General features: G+C 34.4%; 1 protein-coding gene and 2 long non-coding RNA genes across 5 annotated transcripts in view; 1 reads left to right on the top strand and 2 right to left on the bottom strand.

Annotated features, from left to right (window-relative positions):
- The window catches only part of LOC147832642 (uncharacterized), a 22,812-nt gene extending 5,399 nt beyond the window's left edge, over positions 1–17,413 (top strand). For 2 of the 3 annotated variants that reach the window (XR_015945463.1, XR_015945462.1), the window contains exons 2-3: positions 15,677–16,864; positions 17,013–17,392. This is a non-coding gene — a long non-coding RNA (uncharacterized LOC147832642). Of the gene's footprint in view, positions 1–15,676; positions 16,865–17,012 lie in introns of all 3 variants that reach the window. The other variant, XR_015945461.1, reaches the window with a different exon arrangement.
- Positions 1–23,978, bottom strand: part of dlx6a (distal-less homeobox 6a) — a 49,124-nt gene that overhangs the window by 3,957 nt on the left and 21,189 nt on the right. The window lies entirely within an intron of this gene.
- LOC148679835 (uncharacterized) lies at positions 13,590–23,978 on the bottom strand. Its single transcript, XR_015945501.1, has 2 exons — positions 23,665–23,978; positions 13,590–14,060 (listed from the first exon to the last, which is right to left on the bottom strand). It is a non-coding gene; the product is annotated as an uncharacterized LOC148679835 (long non-coding RNA).

The raw sequence follows: 23,978 nt of genomic DNA, 5'->3' as shown, positions 1-23,978 counted from the left end.
ACAAACTATTTGGTATAGATGCTTTTTTAAATAATTGTTCATGAGGATGATGATTATTATTATTATTATTTTAGTAATGCAGGCTAATAGCAAAGCATGCATGTAAACCCATTAGCATCAAATTACAAATCTGTCAAAAACCAAGAGGAAAAAGGGGATCTGTGTGGACATGCCGGCGCTCGAGTGCATCCATGCAGCCTTATCTGAGCCTTTACATGCAACTTGTTCGATTCACCTTCATTCTGAAGCGCACAGTTTTTGCCAGTGGCCCGAACAGACCTACTGACCGGCTCGGATTGTACACAGCGCTGCAATTTCAGCAGAGGCGGATAAATGTGCCTGCTCTCCCCGAACTCAAGCCCACCGGCTGCACACAGACACGCAGGCGTCGACGGATTTCCATGGCTGCTGAGCAGAGGAAGTGGCGAGGCAAAGCGAAGGCAGATGGATAGCACGCGCAGCTGTCGGTATTCTGCACGAGATCACTACAATAGAAATCAAGAGAGGATAACAAATACCACCAGACCCCTCCCTTATTTAATGCACGTATTAAAGCATGCATTTTATTTTACGATTAATTAATTGATTATTAATCTGAGCCAGTAAACTTATTCAGATTTGATTGGGAGCCAATCTTGGAAAAAAAATATCTTAAAAGCCAATAAAGATTGTCTGCATCCGATTAAAAATGACAACAGACAGAAAATCAACACTCTATAACAATAAACAAAGCTGCCAAGATGAACCAAAAAAGGTTTTTTGCAGTATATTAATGGCGTTTTTTTCAGTGTGAAAAACATTTTAATAATCCACAGAACCCCTTTTCACCCACTACAAAATAACCTCATATGAAATTAAAAGATTTCGTGGATGTTTGAGGTTCTTAGTGGATCCATCTATGTCAATAAATAACATTTATTTTAAGATGAATGACAGAAAATATAAATTATTATAAAATAGTCGCGTGATTATTATAAATATTGACATTTTCCACCGCTGAAAATTATCAAAACGCGAAATGCAACCAAGCATTGGCCTCATTTAGTAACTGCTGGGCTTATTAATGTGTTTTTACTTTAATATTAATCACGATTTTAGGATTGAAGCATATATATAGCATAACAAATTAGCATGAGGCCTAATGCCGCAGAGAGCATCATCTTTGTGTCCTTTGACGCATTGCATTAAATATTTTATCCCAACGCACAACAAAGAAGTTTGTTTATCTCTAGAAAATAAGAACATAAGACGGGGTAGTACACAGGCCTAAAAGGATACTTCAGTGTTCAATAGAAAATTGCGGCCAGCGCAGAAACGCACGTTGCCTCTTATGAGCATTAATTTTCAGTTCATCTAAATGAAGGTGGCTCCGCTGAAATATCTTTTATCTTTTGAGAATGTTGTACAATTGAGAACAGTGGGATTTTTCGGGGTTCTTTTTCGACTTAATAGAAGACATTATTAGCTCTGACAGCACACGGCTCAGGTCTGGGGGAGAGGATTTTCTAGAGAGATGACAGACAGGAAGGCCAGCAATCACAGGCTTTTTTATCCGAATGTACTGTTCGATGCCGTTTATCCCTGATGATAGAAAATTGCTCTGTTGCCAGGACGCGGCAGCTGAAATAGAGGGCAAGAGCAACATTTCCATTTTCCAGTTTGAAAGCCATTGAAATGAATTAGTAAAATGAAAAAAATCCCGCGGTAAACAAAGAGGGACAAACAAAGATACACTTTTTTCCTTGCGCCGAGTCCCCTTTCATTTAGTAAATTTTCGTTCTGAGGCTTTGAATCTAACACTTGCAAATGTAATGGGCTCCTGATGTGCACCGGAGATAATTACGCATTTTCAATACATTCTAAATGTAAAGCAAAGTGTAATTTGTTCTTCTTTGCATATCACACTGCGATATTTGTGCACGTATTACTGTTTACAATAGCGCTGCTAATATATTTTTGAAGGTGAATTGAAAAATTTGCACATTCATTACACTCTCACAAAAATAAAATAATCACTATGCAAAGCCTGCTAAAGTAATTCTTAATCATTGCGACAAGTGGCTTGTCATTCGCATCGCATTGATAATATTTATTAACTTGAAATCCATAAAGTTTCGAGGAGGGGTTTGTCAGAATATTGCTTGTTATGACAGTTTGAAAACACACCCAACGAATAGAGGGTTTACGTGTCATGACAGACACATGCTTTATTGTTATTTGGGCGTGCAGTGGCCGACCACAACAGGCGCATTTAGTAAACAAGCGCGCGGAAAACAGACCTTGTTGAAGATGCGCGAATAACCAATACTCCCTGTCCAGACATTTCACAGGAGAAAAAAAGACAAGTTTACGAGACTTGCAAGAAGACAACCATATAATCATAATTTTGATAAGCAACAGTACGAGTTGTCATTGCTCACCAAAACGGGAGAACGCGTAAATATTAACAGCAGGAGATCTGCATGCCAGTTATTTTCATGTGCGACAGTAGTCTGTAAATGTTAAACTGACAGATGTATGACAAACAACGGACTAAGACTTACTGCTTTATATAATGGGTAGAATAATCACATAAAAATGTTACATTAATTTACAACTATTATTTCAATCATTTAATAATAATAGTAATAGTAGTAAATTATTATTATATGCAACTGATATCGAAATAAAAAGAAAATTTGCATTATAAACAATTTAAAGTGTGCTGAAAACAACTTTAATACTAATAGATACGCAGCACCTTTTGCATGGAATAAAGCAAAGTTGCAGTTTAAAGAATTAATTTCACTAAATGCTTTAAAAAAAGTATAAATGATTCAGAAATTAAAACACAGGCTTGTAGATGTTTTGAATATTTTGCATGTCAATGTGTGACTCATATTAACTGTTAATTGCTTTTTGTTTGTTGTCTGTTAGACACATGTGACATGTATACTGCCTAATCTTGGCCAGGACGCTCTTGTAAAAGATTTTATTCTCAATGTTTCTTTCCTGGTAAAATAAAGGTTATATTATTATTAATAATACTAATAACAAAAAAATAATAATGATAACAACAACAATAATAACAATAATAATATTTCCTTGTGTTTTGTTGCGGCTGGAAGGGCATTTGCTGTGTAAAACAAATGCTGGATAAGTTGGCAGGTCATTCCGCTGTGGTGACCCCTGATTAATAAAGGGACTAAGCCGAAAAGAAAATGAACGAATGAATAATAATAATAATAATATCTTGCGTATGAAAACACTTAATCAGAACCACATTCGTTTATTTTTTCACATGCAAAGCATCTTTTGCTTTTTTGATTCCGTTTGATCTATAAAACAAGTTAAATAAATGATTATATTAAGATTTACGTGAGTCAGAAATTCCTGTTCTAAGCATTGTATTTCGCATTTAAATCTTTGCATGGGCAGGTGGTTTACCCCGACGGTCCTGCTTCATTTCGCTTATTAATGCATGTAAAACATGTAGTCTATATATCTGGACTGAATGCCTTGAATGCATTGTCTGAACATTGCCGTCCCGCCGTACATTTGCCAGAACTATTTATCCACCCATAGCCATTATTTATAATCATTGCTATTAGCTGGCTCTGATAGATTTTGATCTTTGATTGAAGCTGGTCCAGCTAATCTGATTGGAGGGACCCATGGTTACGGTTTCTTTGTGTGTTAATCATGTATGCATACAACAAAACACTGCATTTGTATTCGCGTAATTGTGTGCTTGTATTAGATTTTTTTTGGGCTAAGGCCGAGAATTAAAGCGCGCTACAACATCAACAACAATACAACAATAATAATGTAATTCCTAATAAGAGATTTTTTTATTAATATTACGCATAGCTCATGGTATTTCTGCTGGCGTTTGGTGGGCTGATGTTGCGTGTGATTTAAGGAGAAGTTTCCCTGATCTGAATTTCCTGAGGTCAGGTGAGGAAGTGGCACAAACAATGAAGCATGGACAATAATTGTTTGCCTGAAACTCAAGAACAGTGAGTTTGATGAGGCGTAAAAACACCAGAGAAAAAAAGTCACACCTGGAGAACCGCCTCGCGCCTACTACATTCATTCTCCTGCCATGGTTCACATGAAAACCAGTCTGCAGGAGCCGTGTGCGTTTCTCAAGCTCATGTTCATGGCTTAATAATCACAAATGACGAGCGAAAAATACAAAGACTACCTGAAACTACAAACTTCCAGCTTCAAGTTGATGAAATTCCCTCACAAAAGGTTCTGCGGGAGATATAAAGACTGCACAGTTACACCACTGAAGCCAAAGAATGGGCTGCTCGCCAAAAATTAATACTTAAAACACAAGCTGTTTAATTTAGTCATATTAGGCTATTTAAAGGTGGTCAATTTGCTGAAATATGTGCAGCAAATTCAACTCTAATGTATGAAACAGAAAGTCTATTATACATTAAGTTATAAGTGAGGGCTTGTGTGTTTTATTACACACTATTCAAGTGAGTGTATGGTACAAAAACATTAGTCTCAGGATTTTGGCTATATATTTGCATAGTAGTGACAAATTAATGACTCTAAGGTTAATGGTGGACAACACCTTATCCATTTATTTCACATTTCAGGCAGATGATAATTTATGTTAATGTAGATTTGAGGGAATTAAAAAAGAGGAAAAATCCATATTTCAAATAGAAAATAAGTGCCACTTAATAATAAACGTTCTCATGTGTACTTAAGTCAAACATATAAAGAAATAAGACTAAATATTTGCTACATTATATTATATTTAAATTGATTAAAAACTTGCTGACAAATAGATAAAACAACTAGAATATAAGGCAAAGTACACATGAAAATGATTTGTGCAAAATTGTTAAAAACGTGTCGAATTTAAACAAACACATTAAGTTTTGTAATTCTCAACTTAATTTGTTAATTTAAATTCAGCCCAAATAAATTGTTTACAACCCCTTAACTTAAAGAATTCTAGTAAATCCAAGAAATCACCTTCGAATATTTTTTCAATGTATTTTAAAAGCAAAATAATTAATTTATTATTTTATTAATACGTATGTAAAGGTTTTAAAGTGTTTTAATAGTCATCAGATTATGCTTGTTCTAAATATGGCTGACAAAAGTTGTTGGTGTATAAACCATTATAAAACTGACTGAGATTTAAGTGGGAGTATTTTATAAATCACAGTAAAATAGTAATTTTTTTTAAAGGACACACTAATGTATGGACAAAAATAAGCTGTAACATTTATTGTTATGAAGCATAAAAATCTCTTTTCATCTGTGCCCCACTAATTCTGTGAATTTATTCATAAGATCATCTAAACAAATGTTGTTTAAGCTCATTATAAGCCGAAAAAAATCCCCTTAGCATTTATTTTCATAAACTTTAACAGCCTTTTCAGTTGAAGGGTTTTGGGCTTTTCCAATTTTACCAAAACAAATGGCGGCAATCACAGTGATAACTCCTCTTGGAAATGCATTAAACCAAGCAGCCCATTCAATCAATGGAAGGAGAGGGTTTTCACAGGAATGCTGAAAATACAGTGAAATAATTCAACAGGACAATCCGCACAAAACATGCAATAGGCAACAGCTTTCCATGTGCTACATGAAAACTGGCATTCAAATTATAGAGGTGCAGGTATGTTTTTATGCAAGCTATATTTGTGTGTAGAGCTTAAAAATCATCTCCATATAGAACTGCAAAGATGAAGGACAGTGGGAACGTTGTTTGAGCTTGGATCTGGATCAAAATGGATCTGATCACACCAAACCGGGACATGTGGTGGTTTGAATGGCAGTTAGCAGGGGTGGCGAGCTGTCAATCCTCAGCTTGCCTCAACTGCTTTCCTTCTTTTCCAAAAGCCAACATAGAAAGAAGAAGAAGGCGAGCGTTTGTACCCAAAACCCTTCTGACTATTCAGGCAAAACCAGCATCGTTTGATGTTTCACAGCTGTGACAGTGACTTTTCTTTGAGAGATTTTCAAATTTGGTTTAAACTAAATAAAGAGATAGTTAAATTAAACCTATATTTGCAGGATGTAGGTGACTTTTTCTCATTAGAACATTTTTAGCTTAAACAATGCTCTTTAGTGTTTTTTTTAATGCACATCCACCGTCATCTGCACTTTGAGAGTCCAAAAAACAGATAAAGACCAAACCAAATTAATACCTGTGGCTCCTCATGATATATTGCATTCTTATAAAGCAAAATGACTGCAAGAAACCTAACATTTCTCTGATTAAATTTATTCCACAGTCTAGGAAAATGGTCCTTAAAGTAGCCTGAACTCACAAGAAATTATAACCGTTTAACGTGTTGGCAAAAAAAGTGTAATTCATACAATTCATTAATTTGAAAATGAGTAATTTTACAAAGAGTCATGTCCCCAAACCTCACCCAATTTGTAAAGTAAAAAAGACATAGTACACAATAGGGCTGCACGATATTGGAAAAATCTGTAAATATACTGAGATATGAATACAGGTTCATCAGATGGTTTGACTAGCTCTATTTGAACATCTAACAGCATTCAGGTACAGAAATTGAATAAGCACAACGCAAAATATTTGTTATTTACACTAGTTTTTGTCTCATTTCTAGTCCAAATGTCTAAAAATTCTTAGATCAAGTAAAATATTGTTTTGTTTTCACTTTCAGAAGAAAAAGGTGAAAATTAAGTGCTATTTTTCTGCCTAAAACAAGCTGATGTTGCCAGTGGGGTACATAAAAAATCTTGTTTTTGGTTTGAAATTCAGATATTTAGACTTAGATTTAAAGTTTTTGAAGCATTATTTCAGATCAAATGTAAAATAACAAACTAGTGTTAATCGTACAAATAGTTAAATGAAATTAATCCAGTTCAATTCACCTTTATTTCTATAGCGCTTTTACAATGTAGATTTTGTCAAAGCAGCTTCACATAAAAGATTATAGTGATTTGAAACAGTGTCAGTCCAGTTTTCAGAGTTTAAGTTTAGTTCAGTTTAGCTCAGTTCAGTGTGGTATAATATTCACAGCTGAGAGTCCAAACACTGAAGAGCAAATCCATTAATGCGCAGCTCTACAGGTCTCGAACTTTGCAAGCCTTTGGGAACAGCGGCGAGGAAAACACTTCACCTATTGGCAAAAGTGAAGGATAAAAACCTTGAGAGAAACCAGGCTCAGTTGGGCACATGACATCTTGCACAGAGCTGCAGTCTAGGCCACCTCCAAACATCGTAATTTCCTGTGCCCAAATTTTTTAGATGTTTGAAATGCTCAGTCACAGGCCTTAAAAACAAATGCAAATGATAAACTTTCACTCTATTATGGTTAAAAGTAGCAGTGACTCTACAAATCACATGTGTTCTGTAGCTCCTGGTCAACTAATTCAGACTCAATGCATTTCCTGCAATGTGACTATTGCAAATGAGCACATTGCGATTTCAATGTTGAAACAATATATTGTGTCAAAATAAATTAACCACTTATAGCAGTCCAGAGTGTGAATATCTTCTTTTATAATGATGTATGTGCAGATGCAAACTCATTAGCTGACACTGTTTGTGTACAATGAAGTGGAAAGACGCATGTTATATTGTGCATCAAAAGGGTACATATGCTTATCTTATAGTGCAATCTACATAAAACAGTAAAAATACATTCGTATGTGCAATCTTAACCTGCAATGCTGACGTTACAAATTCCCAATAGTCGATATACATCACTTCGCATCAAGAAGTGACTATCAGACTGTCATATATGTGGTTAGGATCGTTTGTCAAGATGTGCAGTAAAGTTAATAATATTGTAAATAATGCTCAGTTTTACTTTATGAGACCTTGATGTATCATCATGAGCCACAAGTATTCATTTTGATTCGACTCTTTATATTTTGATGACTCGCTAAAGGTAGGGCTGGGTGATTAATCATTAAGTAATTGAAATTGACATTCAAAACCTATAATCGATCTAATTTTTTCAAGTAAATTTTTTCAATTACTTTCCCTAAACTGAAAACCCAAAGAGTTAAGGTAACTCAAAGCATTTGAGGAAACCGATTGCAACAAACCATTTAAGTTCAAAAACTAATCCTAATGAGTGCTGTGAACTTAATCCATTTGAATAAACGAAGCATTTTGAGCACAGTAAAATCCAATAAATGAAGACAACTCAAACCAACTGAGTACTGTAAAACCCAATAAGTGAAGGCAACTCAAACAGTTTAAGGATTCCGATAGCTACAAACAATTTGAGTTAAAAAACGAGCACTGTGAACTTACTCCATTTAAGCTAAAGTAATTAGGTATTTAATTAACTCATTACCTTCAAAACAGAGTTTCAAATGAGTAGAATTAAATTTTGAGTTAACTAAAGTCATTTCATTCGATAAAGTGGACTGTTGGGTTTTACAGTGTACCATGTGTGGAGTCAGGTGACCCTGCTCTGTTAAGGCAAATGTATACTTATTATATTATGATTTACACTTATTATACTATTCTTATTTTATACTTCTGCAAAGCGCCCGCTTACGGTCCAGGGCAGCCTTCGCATACCCGCGCACCTCTCCAAAAAATTTAACTACAGTCAAAGTCCCTTTAAGTCAAGTCATTTCACTCAGCAGCCATCTTTGAAACCCCTCTCGGGCAGTATGCTCGGGCTTTCTGTCTGAATGGGGAAACATCAAATTCTCCAAAACTACTTGCCAAGCTTATAATTAAATTTTATTTTAGCAATCACCAATAAAACTACAAAACAACTGTCTCAAAAGTTTTATTTCTAAATGTTCGAATCACATAAAATCTAAAAACTAACATCAGATCTAAGCCCCTCCCCCGAAGTATTGTCAGTATATACTGATCGATGATTGGCTCTTGTACTAGAAGGCGGGCTTTATTAGCCCGGGCTTTATTTGACCGTTACACTTTTCTCCATTCAAAACAATACGAGTGACATGTCTTTTGTATTCTATAGCAAAGAGTTTAGAATCACCAAGAGGCGACACTCAATAGAACGTTCCATTGCAACAGCAGTGGCCAGCGATTCCGCCATTCTGGAGTGAAATCGATCGGCCGTTCACTGGATTTTATTGCTGTCGCGATGGCAAACAGCTGAAATGCTCATCAAAAGCTAAAATGCAACCTAAAAGTCGACAATGTAACTCTTAAAATCATAGATTGGTGATCACCAGCACTTTTAAAAGTTTATTTTACAGACTTAATGTCTAATATATTAATCTTTCCTTAAACTGTCACTTTTACGTGAAATTACTTTAATTTAATAGTTTACGCAATGGCATAATACACATTACTACTGACATGTTAAATCAAATTAACATGACTTTCAAAATGGGATGTTGATAACAGATTACTTTTTGTTGGAGTATTATATAATTGTGCATAGTATTTTTTCAGTGTTGTCTTTTAAAAAAGGCTAATAAAGTTTTAACGTAAAAAGCTACTTTCTCCAAATTTATCTATATAAAATTTTTTGTATATATTTTTATTAATGCTGTCATTAAAAATCAGGAAGGCCATACAAACTACCAGATAATGTAGTTTTTGTTGGGAATACTCCTTTTTAGACAAAATAATAATAATAATAATAATAATAATAATAATAATAATAATAATTGACTTATTTTGTTAACCTTACTTTTATGTTATATGAGAAACAGATATTTTAGATATCAGATGCATTAAACTTAGGCTTGTTAACATTTTAGAAATTGTCTGTTTTCATTGGGATATTGTTTTAAAATGTTACTTTTCAAAGGGGATGTACTCATTTAACTCAATATTTTAATTAATTCTTTCTATTGTTAGTTATCCGTGCTGTTTTCCTATTGGAATTTTCATTCCAAAATGGATGCCGCATGACACTAGCAGCATCTAGTGGCTGTTTCACAAATAGCAACAGAGTGTCGCCTCTTGGTGCTTCTATGCTCTTTGTCTATAGCAGTGGTCACCAAACTTGTTCCTGGAGGGCCGGTGTCCTGCAGATTTTAGCCCCAACCCTAATCAAACACACCTGAACAAGCTAATCAAGGTCTTACTAGGTATACTTGAAACATCCAGGCAGGTGTGTTGAAGCAAGTTGGAGCTAAACCCTGCAGGGATACCGGCCCTCCAGAACCGAGATTGGTGACCCCTGGTCTATAGTCTTTGCTACAGTACACGTCACAACAATATGTAGCGCAAGCAGTTTTAGGCAATGTGCATTTTAATTTAATAATAAATTATTTTAAACTCGAGCAATGCAACCTACATTAAAAATCTCTGACTGAAATATGTAAACATATTTACTGTACAAAACTTATCAGTAAACTATGAGGGCAAACACATAAAATAAATACATAAAATAATCATTCTTTAATCGTAATCAAGTTAAAATGTTTAATTAATTGAGATTGTGATTTTAGACCAAATCGCCCAGCCACTACCTATAGTAAAGGTGATTAGTTGACTTTAAAGAATGGAGTAAATCCATTGACTTAAAATTATTAAGTTGATGAACTATGTGCAAAGATATTTAAAAATGTAATTACTTAAATTTTATCAAGATCAATTTGTTACATTTAAGTGAATGGGTTTACTTCTTTTTCTGAAGTACACTCTAAAAAAAAATCAAGAGGTCTGTTACCACTAAACACAGTTTAAAACATTGTTGTAACTTAAAAATTCTAAATTGCTCATTAGATTACAACTTTTTAAGTTGCCAGAATAATATTATTGTTTTCAAAACAGGAAAATATTGATAATTACATCAACTTAAAAATGTGGCTAATTTAAAGGTAAATATATCTGTCAATTAGTATAAAACAATATTTAAATTGTTGCAACCCAAAGAAATTGGGTCGATTGGGTCGAACTCATTTTTTCCACACTAATGGAGTTGTTTCGTATTTTAAAGTCCACACACTCATGTGTTTTGTTATTTTTCTTACTGTTTATATTGGACAGTACATATTTTTGTTTAGTAAAATAAAGAAAATCTGTGGTTTAAAACAAATAAACAATTACTGGAAAACAAAAATGTTGTTGTTAAATGTATTTCTTGCAAGCAATTAAATGAACTGTACATTTGAAAACAATTTCAGCTACTTCATTTATTTGAGGTTCTAAACTTGAAAACTTGCATGTAATTAAGTACATAACACCGGATTTGTTTTCAGTTTTAATTAAAAACACTAGTTGAATCTACTTAACTTTTGAGTACTCAACTTAAATGGCGTTTATGCTATTTCAAATGCTGCTGATTAAAGAAGAAAAGGTCATTTGGCTAACATAATAAAGTTTGTTGTCTGAACTTCATTTTGTTAGATGTTGTCGTAACTTAAATATATTGATGCAAACTGTTGCCTTATTTTTTTTTGTTTGATCTCAACAATATTTTTTAGAGTGTAATCACTTTTTACAGTGTACATAAATGCTGATATCCATCATATAAGTCACAATGGACTGTAGTTTTAGCTAAAAATACTCTTTCATGTTTATCTCTGGGAATCAGTAAATAATGAAGTCATTTGAATATTTAGCTTGAATGATTGTGCACAAGCAGTTCTATAGTTTTGTTTCCACATCGCACATATGCATCACCTCACTGCATATAATCAGGTGGGAGTATGAATGCTCCACAACAATGAAAACCTGCATGAATGTAATTGTTTTTCTCGACACTTCTGCCGCAGAATTCTATTGACAGACTATGAAGGACTTCATCCACACATCCTGTCGTCTATCTCTCTCTCTCTCTCTCTTTCTCTCTGTTGGGTTTCTCCAGCTGCAGTGAGTGAGATATGACCAGAGAATTGGCCTCTGGGAGAGCAGCAAGCCATCCTGGTGCTATTAGGCTCGTGGCTAATAATAGGTGTTTCAGTCCGGGGGAAGATCAATCAGGGGGAATCATGGGGAATGTTCTGAGGAGCGCTTTTACACATCTGTCCAGATGGATGAAATTACACTTGTCTGTTTTTAGTTGCATTACTCCCAAATTGGCTGTCTACTTTTTTCTCTCTTTCTCTCACTCTCCCCTCATTCATGTGTCAGTGGTCGACTAAAAGGATTCGGCACTAAACTCCCTGTCATTTTGGTCTTTCCTTGCTCGCTCTGCCCTCTCAGTTCAGCCACCTTATTTACGTTGTTTGCATTTGATAAGCTGCATGTTGAAAACAATGTAGAATCTAAGCTTTTAACAAAGGAAAATTATATATGTATTTATCTTCTTTGGTTTTAGCATTGAAATTTGAGAGTTTAGGATTTTTAAAATTCTGTAAAAATTAATAAATACACAATTGTTTTTGCATAAATAAATATAAATGACATCTTATACAAAGTCTGGGTCTTTTGTCATTTTTGTATTGATTAATCGACTTTGGCCCAATCCCAATTCTATTTTTGTACCCCAACTCCTTCCCCTTCCCCTTGAAACAGAGTATGAAGAGGAAGGGCTTCAAAATTTACCCCTAAGAAAACGGACACCACTACAGCACCTGCACATGCTATCATATGTCATCGCAATCTTTTGCTTCATATGAGATCAGACGATCGCGACTGCTGTAGTTATGTCAGTTGCGTTATTTTTTGGCATTTATCTTCAGGAAATTACTGATGGCATATATTATGTTATCATAACAATATAATGAGGCAATAAGATCGTAACTGTAATGGGCATTTACACTGTGGCCATATTCATCCATGTAAACACACAAAGTAATATTAACATTATAGCAGACACTGTAAAAGCTCATTCCTGGTCACCAGCATTTTCTGACAGGGTATTCGAGTGTCAGATGTGTAGGTACTGTATGTTTTGGGACTGCTATACAGGAGCTAATATTATGGATCATAGATTGTGAAATTCAGCTTTTTTATTGTTTTTTTTTAAAGCATGACAGAAAACACAAATGCCAGTATGAATATTATGCCAGTATGAGCTACTTTAATGAATTTGTAATGATGACAAAAAAAATACTAATTTGTGCATCTCCTGACTTCCGTGTGCAGCCATGCTCCCATTGTAGATGGTGTATTCTGGGAAATTTTTGTACCCCTTGGTTTTGAGTATGGTCCTGAAAAATCTATTTCAAGGGCTATATAGCCCTTCCCCGTAGCCCTACACCTTCAAGCTAAAGAGAATTGGGACACTCCTACGCCTTCACGTGAAGGCCCAAAACAAGAGGTAGGGGCAAGAGTAAGGTAGTAGAATTGGGATTGAACCTTTGTGATCCATTGCTATTAAATTGGAAATTTAAGATGAAGAAAAAGGAAAGATGATTTACTAATCACACCATTATATAAAAGATAACATTTAAATTATGCATTAAAGTCTACGTTTTAAAAATCAATTAAATAGAATGAAAATCATATTTAAAGCGAGTTCCTTAATGACTGCTCTACCAAACAGTTTACGATGTTTTTACTGTTTTAAATGATAACTGTTAAAGTCATTTAAAGAATAACATTGCATTGTTGGTTTACAAAAAAAATATATCAAACATAATCCTTTTGCACTACTACACTTGATTTTGGTTTTATTGTAAAAAAAAAAAAATGAAAAAACATGTTAAATGAGAAACTGAAATATTTTACAGCATACTTCAAAAAATGAAGATGATTTAGTGTCAAAAATGTTTTATTTTGAATGTTTTTTTAATAAATTGGTCTTACACAACATATTTTAAAATTTTTATAGCATTAACTTTGGTACTCATACCATAAACCAACACATCTTCCATTTGGTAGAGATTGATATTTTAGAAAGTATGTGATGTGCTGAAAAAAAAATCACAGAGTGTGTTAACTAGCGACATTAAGAGTTAAGAAATGCAATCCAATCATTTTATTCTTTGTGGGTTAGTTAAAGGGTTAAATCTGACAAATTAAAGATCTTTTAATATTTTTATTCATTTATTAATGTTACTCATTCATTAATTTTCTTTTCGGCTTAGTCCTTTTATTAATCTGCATATTTTATGCAGCGGATGCCATTCCAGCTGCAACCCATCACTGGGAAACATCCATTCACACACATACACTATACGGACAATTCAGCTTACCCAATTTACCTGTACCCCATGTTTTTGGACTGTGGGGGAAACCGGAGCACCAGAGGAAACCCACGCCAACACAGGAAGAACATGCAAACTTCACACAGAAATGCCAACTGACTCAGCCGGGGCTCGGACCAATATCCTTCTTGCTGTGAGGCGATTGTGCTACCCACTGCGCCACTGTTTATGTTATTTATTATTTATGTTTAAATCATAAAACTTTGGGATTTAAAAAAAGATACATCATAAAAACAGATCTATATTTAAGACTTGCATCTCGCTACTAACAACTTTGCACAAAAGACACAATTTCCTTTATGCTGACTATATAATAAGCAATTAAAAATGTTGCATTAAAGAAGAAATTTCCCCTGTTGTTCTCAGAGTTTTGGACCCCCACTGCTTTTCTCATCAGCTCTGCTATCTCTCCAATTCAAATATATAATTATATCCATTAGCATTGTGCAGCTGCACACACAAATCTCCAAGTTTCCCATCACGGTGATATTTACATACAATACTTGCAGGAAATGTTTAGAAGAGAAACTAGCATTGCTGAAACTCTAAAAACAACATCTCCAGACCTAAACCTACGTCTTTTGAGAGACAGCAAACAAAAGGAGAATGAGCGAAACTACGCCACTGAAATCCTGACCCGTAGTAACCTCTGAATAGGTGAGTGCAGTAGCTGAGGACGTAACCACATGCTGGACGAGATGCGGCACCGGCAGTTATCCAGCACAATGTGTCAGTCAGAGACAGGCCAGAGAGACTGAGACGGGTCATTTACAGACTAGCAAACAGCTGTATGCATCTGACAGCAGCTCCAAATATCTGGTACCCCAAAGTGGCTGTCTGGCAACTTGTATTGAATTAGCCTTTTTCAGATTACGCCCTCCTGAGTTCTTAAACGGACCGATGTCACTCCTATCAAAACTGTGAGACTGATTCGCTCGAATTTGTGTAAGTATCACAATGGGCTCTCGCTCACAATACGGGCACTCTGAGAAATTACCTCTCCAGAAAGACACAGCGGGATGCTTTTTATCAGCCAAAATGAATACTGTACATCATTGTTGATTCCGAGAAGCTGATTCGAGATGTTCTCCTGTTTTTGATTGTCCAACATAGAGAGATATTTCAGGCGAGCTGTCTGAGAAGAAAAGACGCCGGCTCGATGACCGGAGGAGGAAAAATCAAGGCTCCCCAATGTGTTTCCCTTGGCAACACGGGGGAAAATTAGCATTGACATGCGAGCGGGGCCACGGAAAGGCCTCTGGGTATTTTACGGCTTGAAAAGTGACAATCAAAGTAGATGTAAAGACACGCTCTCCGTTCTATTTATATTGAAATCAGCTTCTTTTATGTTTCCAGAAGGAAGAGCGCTGAAGTTGTAATGTATGTATTTTGTTCATTTCACCGTCGATGCCCGGGCTCTCATGTTTGCCCCCTGCTGCGGTAAACAGAATGCCACTCTCATAGCGGATGCATTTCAGGCCACTCACAACACGCTAGCGAGGCTGACATGGCCTCCCTCATTTTCCGCCACAAAATTCAGCTCTGGTGATTGCCAACACACATAATGATAGCGTCTCCCAGAGTCGCTGAGGTGTCCCACTGACGCGCCAATATTCTCTCTGTCATATTGCAGGAAATTCAGCTGCCGATACCCTGGAGATCCTGCCGTCCGCAACTTGTTTTGTTAATCGAAATGAAGGGAGGATTGCGTGATCCCAAGCACAGAGCGGCTCGCTGTTTCCTCTCATTACACAAGACGGCCTTACCAGCGAGGAGGAATATGCATGAATACATTAAAAGGTAATGAGGAAGCTGTCAGGAGAGGGTCGTTCGGGCCAGCGCTCCGAGTTGGAGAGCTTTAACAAACAGCATTACGTGATGGACTTGTCTTCTCTCTGCATGAGAAGAGAAAAGGGGTGGAGTTCACTGGTGTTACTAATGGCAACTGTTGCCAGGTTTTCGATGATGCTGCTAATGTGGATGCAGAGGAATTTCACTTGCGCCTTGTTTTTTGACTGATAAGTTAAATATTTGAATTCTTGGGTTAGGGTTAGGGTTTGAATTCATTTAAGTTTATGAATCAGAATTAAATAATTTTACATACAAATAAAAGCATATTAAGTTCATTACGTTTGTGTCTAAATTCAACCTTGATGTTTTAAGTAACTTCTGTGAAAATAACAAGTTAAAAATGTTAAATACTTATTCAGACCTTTTCTTTTTGGAATATTTACAAGAATAAAAGATCATATGTAATGGCAAATTATTTTCTGTTCACAAAGTGTACATTTTAAAGGGCACCTATGATGAAAATCATCTTTTTAAAGCTGTTTGGACAGAAGCTATAGTGTGTCCACAGTCATATTAAGTAATATTAAGACAATATTACGACGTTCCTGATGTTAAAAAAAGGATCCAAATCCCTCCCATTTTTAGGCCAACCGCAACGTAATGTAGGAGTGCAGTTTCCCTGCCCACTGAATTGATTGACAGCCACGTGTTAACATGTCTTCATACTAACACGTATAATCATATCAACAAGACAGGACGTGTGCAAAGCAACTGGGATTAAAAGATCTGTTCAGCTCTCTGTGATCATCAACCATCATCAAATGTGATCAAGAATGAGTTTAACAAGTTTAAAATGTGTTTAAAACAGTGCATGTTAATGAATCACAACGATTTACTTCAGCTTTACTTATCACCATCTGTGAGCAAAAGGATCCCAAGGATTGGCTCAAAAGACAATGTTACTATGTTTTAGATGATAATTTCTCTACAGCTCCTTAACTCTTAAACAACCAGTAGATTATCCATGGCTGTAATAACCCAATGATTATAATGCATTTGTTTTGTTTTTACAAATTTAGCAAATTCTTAATCAATCTATAATATCAATATAAACCATCAGTATTAGAAATTTCCATCACACATTTAAAAATGTAATTAAAATGTATTTTTATCTAGAGGGTTTTATTTATTTGACATTTAAATGGACAATTAATGTTTGATTTTTGTCCTCACATTGAATCTGTTATTGAAATATTATTGTTTTTCTGTCTTCTGTATCACAAGGTCAAAATTAACAACAATGATCTTTTTTTTTTTTTGCTCAGAAAATAATATAAACTTAAACCAGGCACAATCTAATGTACAGAAACTTTGACACCTGAATAAAGATTTACACTTATTCTGTGAATAAACTTTTTAAATACATTTCTATTTGTTGACTACTTAAAGTAAAAATGACCTTAAATGAGATGGAGGACATGATAATTATGTCATGGATTGCTTATATACAAAGTAAAGAGTTTTAAATTCATGTCTATGTGTAAATTTAACTCTTGTGAAAATAAAAAGTCAAATAAGCAAACAATACTTTTTCTGATCTTTTCTTTTTGGACTATTTAAAATAATAAAAGGTCATGTTAAAGTGATTAAAATATATTTTATCTAGTGGTTTAATGTTTTATGTGTATCTAGAGTTTTTATTTATTTGAAATCTGTATAAAGATTTAAATGGAAAATTAATGTTTGCTTTTTTATTCTTAGATTGGGTTTTTATTGAAAGATTCTTGTTTTTCTGTCTTCTGTATCTCAAGGTCAAAACTAAGAACAATGCTAATTTTTTGCTCAGAAAAGAATATAAACCTAAACCAGGCACATTCTAATGTACAGACATTTTGACACTTGAATAAAGATTTACACTTATTCTGTGAATAAACTTGTTAATTACATTTCTATTTGTTGACTACTTAAACTAAAAATCAACAATATTAATTCACCTTAATGTTAAAAGAGTTAAAAGACGTGAAAATTATGTCATGGTTTGCTTATATACAAAGCAAAGAGTATTAAATTTAAGTTCATGTGTAACTCCAATTTTTTGTGAAAATAAAAAGTCATATGGCTATTAATACTTATTCTGACCTTTTTTTGTGTGGAATATTTTAAAGAATAAAGTGAATAAAAAAGTGATTTTTTTAGAGATTAAAATGTATTTTTATCAAGAGCTTTAATGTTTTAATTATATCAAGATGTTTTATTTATTAGAAATCTGTATAAAGATTTAAATGGACAATTAATGTTTGCTTTTTTATCCTTAGATTAAGTCTTTTAATGAATGATTCTTGTTTTTCTGTCTTCTGTATCTTATGGTCAAAATGAATGACAATGATCTTTATTATCTCAGAAAACAATATAAACCTAAGCCATTCTACAAAAACTGACACGACACAGGAATAAAAATGTACACATATTCTGTGAATAAACGTGTTAAATACGCTTCTGTTTGCTGACTGCTTGAAGTAAAAATGACTAATATTAATTCATCTTCTTAATGTTAAAGAGATAGTTGACCCAAAAGTGAAAATTCTGTCATGGTTTACTTGTTCTCCACGTTAACATTCTTTCTTCAGTTGCACACAAATGTAAGCCCATGTTGCAAACCAGTAGTTACTGATTTCAATAGTATTTCAGTAAAGATCAGGAACCAATTCAAGGTAAGTAATCGTGTGCAAATTTTAGTTTTGGGGCAAAATATTTGTTAAATCTAAAATGTATTTGTAAATTATTCAAATCCAAGGTTGCATTGGTTTTTAATCTTAGTTTATCCGGCAAAAAATGTATACTTCTATTGTGGTCATCTCCTCAGGTACCTCCTTTAAAATGTGGTTGTCTCAAGGATGTACGCTATTTCCACTCGAGAAACTCATACTTCAAAAGTCAGATGATTTTGCAGCTCTGGACACCTTTTTGCCATTACATTAATAACTTCTCCTTATTTCTATTCTATGGTGATTATTTAGCTAATAATTATTTATTAACTGATAATGTTTTTGCTCAGAAAACATAATCTTAAACCATTCTAATGTTCAAAAACCGAAACATGAATAAAAAGTACACACTTATTGAGTGAATAAACTTGTTAAATACATTTCTATCATTTCTATCACTTCTTCTGTCGAACACAAATGTAAGCCCATGTTGCAAACCAGTAGTTACTGATTTCAATAGTATTTCAGTAAAGATCTGGAACCAATTCAAGGTAAGTAATCAGTGTGTACATTTTCATTTTGGGCCAAAATATATCTTTAATTTAAAATATGTTAGTACATTATTCAAATCAAAGGACGCAATTGTTTTAATTTCGATTTATCTGGCAAAGAACTTGGTACTTTTATTGTGGTCATCTCCTCAGGTACCCTACTTTAAAACGTGATTGTCAAATGTATGTATGCTATTCCCACTCGAGAAACTCACCTATGACATATATCAAAAGTCAGATGATTTTTGGCAGCTATGGACACCGTTTTGGCATTACATTAATAAATTCTCCAGATTTTCTATTCTATAGTGCTTCTTTAGCTCCTAGCCTGACTGTATTATCCTGCACTGTAAAGAAATTTAAGTCAGTAGAACAACAACAACAAAACATAATCCTTATTTCCTTTCATTTTTTCTTCTTCACTCAACTTTGAAAACATCAGCTGCACTGACCTACAATTATTTGTCAGTAATACAAAAAACAGTTAGTTGGGTTAAAATAAGATCTTTTAAATTAGTTTTCTGGAGAGGTGAACTACTCTTGTACAAAACTTTAAAGTTGTGCCAACTGAACATTTTTTGTCTGCAGAACTGGAATGCCTGAAGTTGAGTAAACAAACAAACAAAAAAAAACAATCCTTATTTCCTTTCGTTTTTTCTCATGTACTCAATTTTTTTTCACCTTTAATTGATAGGACAGTATAGACAGGAAAGCATGGAGACAGGGGAGGGATCAGCATAGGACCTTGAGGTGGGAATCGAACTCAGGTCAGCGTGAACACAGGAGTGCCACGTGTCGATGCACTAACCACTACACCATTGGCACCGACGTGTACTCAACTTTTAAAAACATCAGTTGCACTGACCTAAAATGTCTGAGGCTGAGTGAAAAAAAAAACTCTTGGAAATTGGTGCTAAGAAATAATACATTATCAGAACAAACACAAATCTGCAGAATAAAATAACCAACGATTAAAAATAAAAAATGTTTCATCTGAAAATGTTCCTTCATGTGTTTGAGATAACATGAACTAAAGCTGAGCAGTGTATTTCTGTTATCAGGGTTTCTGCAGGTTTCATCAAGTCAAATGTAAAAGTTTTTAAGACCATTATGCATGAGATCTCAGACTATGGGGCAAAACACTAGGGATTTTTGGTAATGGCCCAGTTGAATCAAATGCAATTGGAAAAAAACAAATGTATTTATTTCTTAACCACATATTTTTGTGTGTCAAAACAAGAAAACTTTGGTTGTATATACTTTTGTCAACATAATGTTTCTTTTTTTAAATGAAAAGTTTAACATTGTTAAAAGTATATTTATTATGAAGAAAAGTACACGGATAATCCAAAATATATATTTGTTTGCTTTAGGTCCAAATGAAAGCAGCATAACTAATGCGTTACTGCTATAAAACCTTAAGTTTTATGCCTATATATTTATAAATATTATGTCCACTCACACGATCTTCTGTAAATAGTTTTTGTGTAAATGGAAGATTATGTTAAGGGATATATTGCTGTTATTATCATGAGGAATTGTGTAAGTGTTTTTAATAGAAATTTTTCTTTTCCTGATTAGATAATTTTATTAAACGAATGCCGTAAAATGTTGTGAAACAGCTGTTGTGAAATCCTCTCTTTTGCAATAAAAAACTTTAATATATATATTAGAGAGATTGTTGTTGATTGGATGGGTGTGGGCCTGATTGGTTAACTTTGTCAACTTTTAAAATTAAGACCTGATTAAAATGATTTAAGACCTACAATACATTATTTCTGTGAATTTAAGACTTATACTGAATTTAATTTTAAATATTTTAAGACTTTTTAAGACCCTGCAGACACCCTAGTTATTAACTAGCATTCACAAAGATCAGTGTTACAATATATTGCTCATATTAATGAATGTGACCTTATTGTAAAGTATTGCTGATGGATCTGAAAAGTAGCACAGACAATCATCAAACATATTTTCTGAATATTCACACCTCTGATTCGATCAAAGCAACATGGAATGGCATAATGGAATGTCATGGCAACAACACCTGGCAACAGTTTATCCAAGTCCTCATGCCCCTCCCCTAAAAACCGAAAGCGCTGGAACATTATTTCTGTGAGACAGAAAGCCCTATGAACAAATAATGGGTGAGCGCCAGTTTAAATAAAGTATGGTTTATGACTTGTGGTCAGGACCGTCTCTCTTTTTTAAAAAGTGTGCTGTATAAAAACCGCTGCCAACATTTTTTTCCCCCTCCATACGGTTATAATACAAAGTCGTTTTTTCCCCTCCTCACAGTGAGAGATTCAGTCAATAAAGGACCGGCAGTAGACCAGTAGTCTGCAGCCACAGGAGAATGGAACAAACCACACACGCCAAAACAAACTGGTGCTCCTTTGCGATTTTTCAGCTCGGGCATTTTAAATAAAACATTTACAGCCCTTCTGTGCAGGATAAACGCTTTTGCGAGCTTGCCCTGTTTCGCTTTTGATTCGAATCAACAAAAAGACTGGAGGGATTCATCTCCTCCACCAACAAAATAAAGACCTATAAGTGTCCTGTTAGATTTCTGAGCCCGAGTCCAGGTGTTTTGCTCTAATTCGCAAACAATCAGGCTGTTGGACATCAAACCAATTATCGTAATGAATTGTACAATAGCAAGAAACAGACATACCAATTTTCTACTTCCATTTATGTGATACTGCAATTATAGATCATCAGAAACTGTCATTAAGTAACACTAGGCTTGTATTAAGACCATACAGACTCTAGTCAGTCTGTCTTGCAACTACAATAAGAAGGCGTCCATTAATATAGTTTGCTTTGTTATAGTCTATGGCCTTTAAATGACGATGACAACAACAGATTTGTTTTGTGTCTCGAATAATTTTTGTGAAATTAAATTGTCAAAACATTGGTGAAATTATGTACCATATTCATTCGGTGTAACAGGTGTATTTATATACCAAACCAGGACTTATTATATATATATATATATATATATATATATATATATATATATATATATATATATATAAAATTAAGGGAACGTTGAAAATTTCACTATATTTTAAATAATACAAACCTTGCTGACAAATGGGTAAAGGATAATGGTTTTAGGGACAGTGGCAACATATAAAAACTTAACATTAGGATAAATTACTCTTTTGGGTTTTATTAGTTAGTATTTTGGGTTTGGTCCTTAAATGGAGTATTTGAAAATGTCATCAAACTAATATGCCTGACAAATTTGTTGTTATATATTACTGCAATGATGTGGGTCTTACAGTGATCTGAACCCTCTACCGCATGGGGTTACCATGTGGAAGCATGATATGTTCATTTCCCTGCCACTGTTTCTTTAAGACCAACAATTGATATTTTTTTGGAAAGAGAAGACCTTTAGCCAATGATGTGCTTTGGTTTAGTCACATGACGTGCAGTGTATTTCCATAGCGCGATGTCTGACAAACTGGTGTTTATTGTAAGTAGTTTCTCACAATAACGAAAACGACAATAAAAACAAAGGATCAACTCATATTAGATCCACCAAAAAATCTGAGACATCACCTTAGGTTAGTTTTGACGACTTGTTTTGCTCTAATTCGCAAACAATCAGGCTGTTGGACATCAAACCAATTATCGTAATGAATTGTACAATAGCAAGAAACAGACATACAAATTTTCTACTTCCATTTATGTGATACTGCAATTATAGATCATCAGAAACTGTCATTAAGTAACACTAGGCTTGTATTAAGACCATACAGACTCTAGTCAGTCTGTCTTGCAACTACAATAAGAAGGCGTCCATTAATATAGTTTGCTTTGTTATAGTCTATGGCCTTTAAATGACGATGACAACAACAGATTTGTTTTGTGTCTCGAATAATTTTTGTGAAATTAAATTGTCAAAATATTGGTGAAATTATGTACCATAGTCATTCGGTGTAAAAGGTGTATTTATATACCAAACCAGGACTTATTAAAATATATATATATAAAAAATTAAGGGAATGTTGTAAATGTAATTATATTTTACATTTTTATAAAACTTGCTGACATATGGGTAAAGGATAATGGTTTTAAGGACAGTGGCAACGTATAAAGACTTAACATTAGTATAAATTACTCTTTTGGGTTTTATTAGTTAGCATTTAGGGTTTGGACCTTACATGGAGTATTTGAAAATGTCATCAAACTAATATGCCTGACAAATTTGTTGTTATTTAAACTATTATTACAATGATCTTGAGGTCTAAAGTCACAATAAAAATATATAAGTCAATATGTTTTCGCTCCGAATCTTTTTTTTACCTAAAATGATGATGAAAAAAGGCGGCACGGTCTCTTAGTGGTTAGCATTGTCACCTCACAGCAAGAAGGTCGCTGGTTCGAGTCCAGGCTGGGCCAGTTGGCATTTCTTTGTGGAGTTTGCATGTTTTCCCCATGTTGGTGTGGGTTTTCTCCGGGTGCTTCGGTTTCCCCCACAGTCCAAAGACATGCGCTTTAGGTGAATGCCCGTGGTGTATGAGTGTGTGTGAATGTGAGAGTATATGGGTGTTTCCCAGTACTGGGTTGTGGCTGGAAGGCTATGCGCAGTGTAAAACATACGCTGAAATAGTTAGCAGTTCATTCCGCTGTGGCGACCCCTGATAAATAAAGGACTAAGCCGAAAGAAAATGAATGAATGAATGAATGATGATGAAAAATGTTTCTCGACTTTGGCCCATCAACAAAACCTGCATTGGAGCCGGTGATTAGTAAACTTGTCAAAATTACAAGCCTCCATTCTATGCAGAAAGAAGCCACTGCTGCTTTAAGAAAGTAAGAACAGTTCTAATTCATTTTAAAGTGAGACACGCTAATAAGTAGGGTTTCATAAATC

The sequence above is a fragment of the Danio rerio genome, chromosome 19 (genome assembly GCF_052040795.2).
Source record: "Danio rerio strain M-AB ecotype USA chromosome 19, GRCz13ab, whole genome shotgun sequence".
Classification (NCBI taxonomy): domain Eukaryota; kingdom Metazoa; phylum Chordata; class Actinopteri; order Cypriniformes; family Danionidae; genus Danio; species Danio rerio.
Note: the sequence above shows the minus strand (reverse complement) of the source record. Positions and strands in the feature narration are given on the sequence as shown.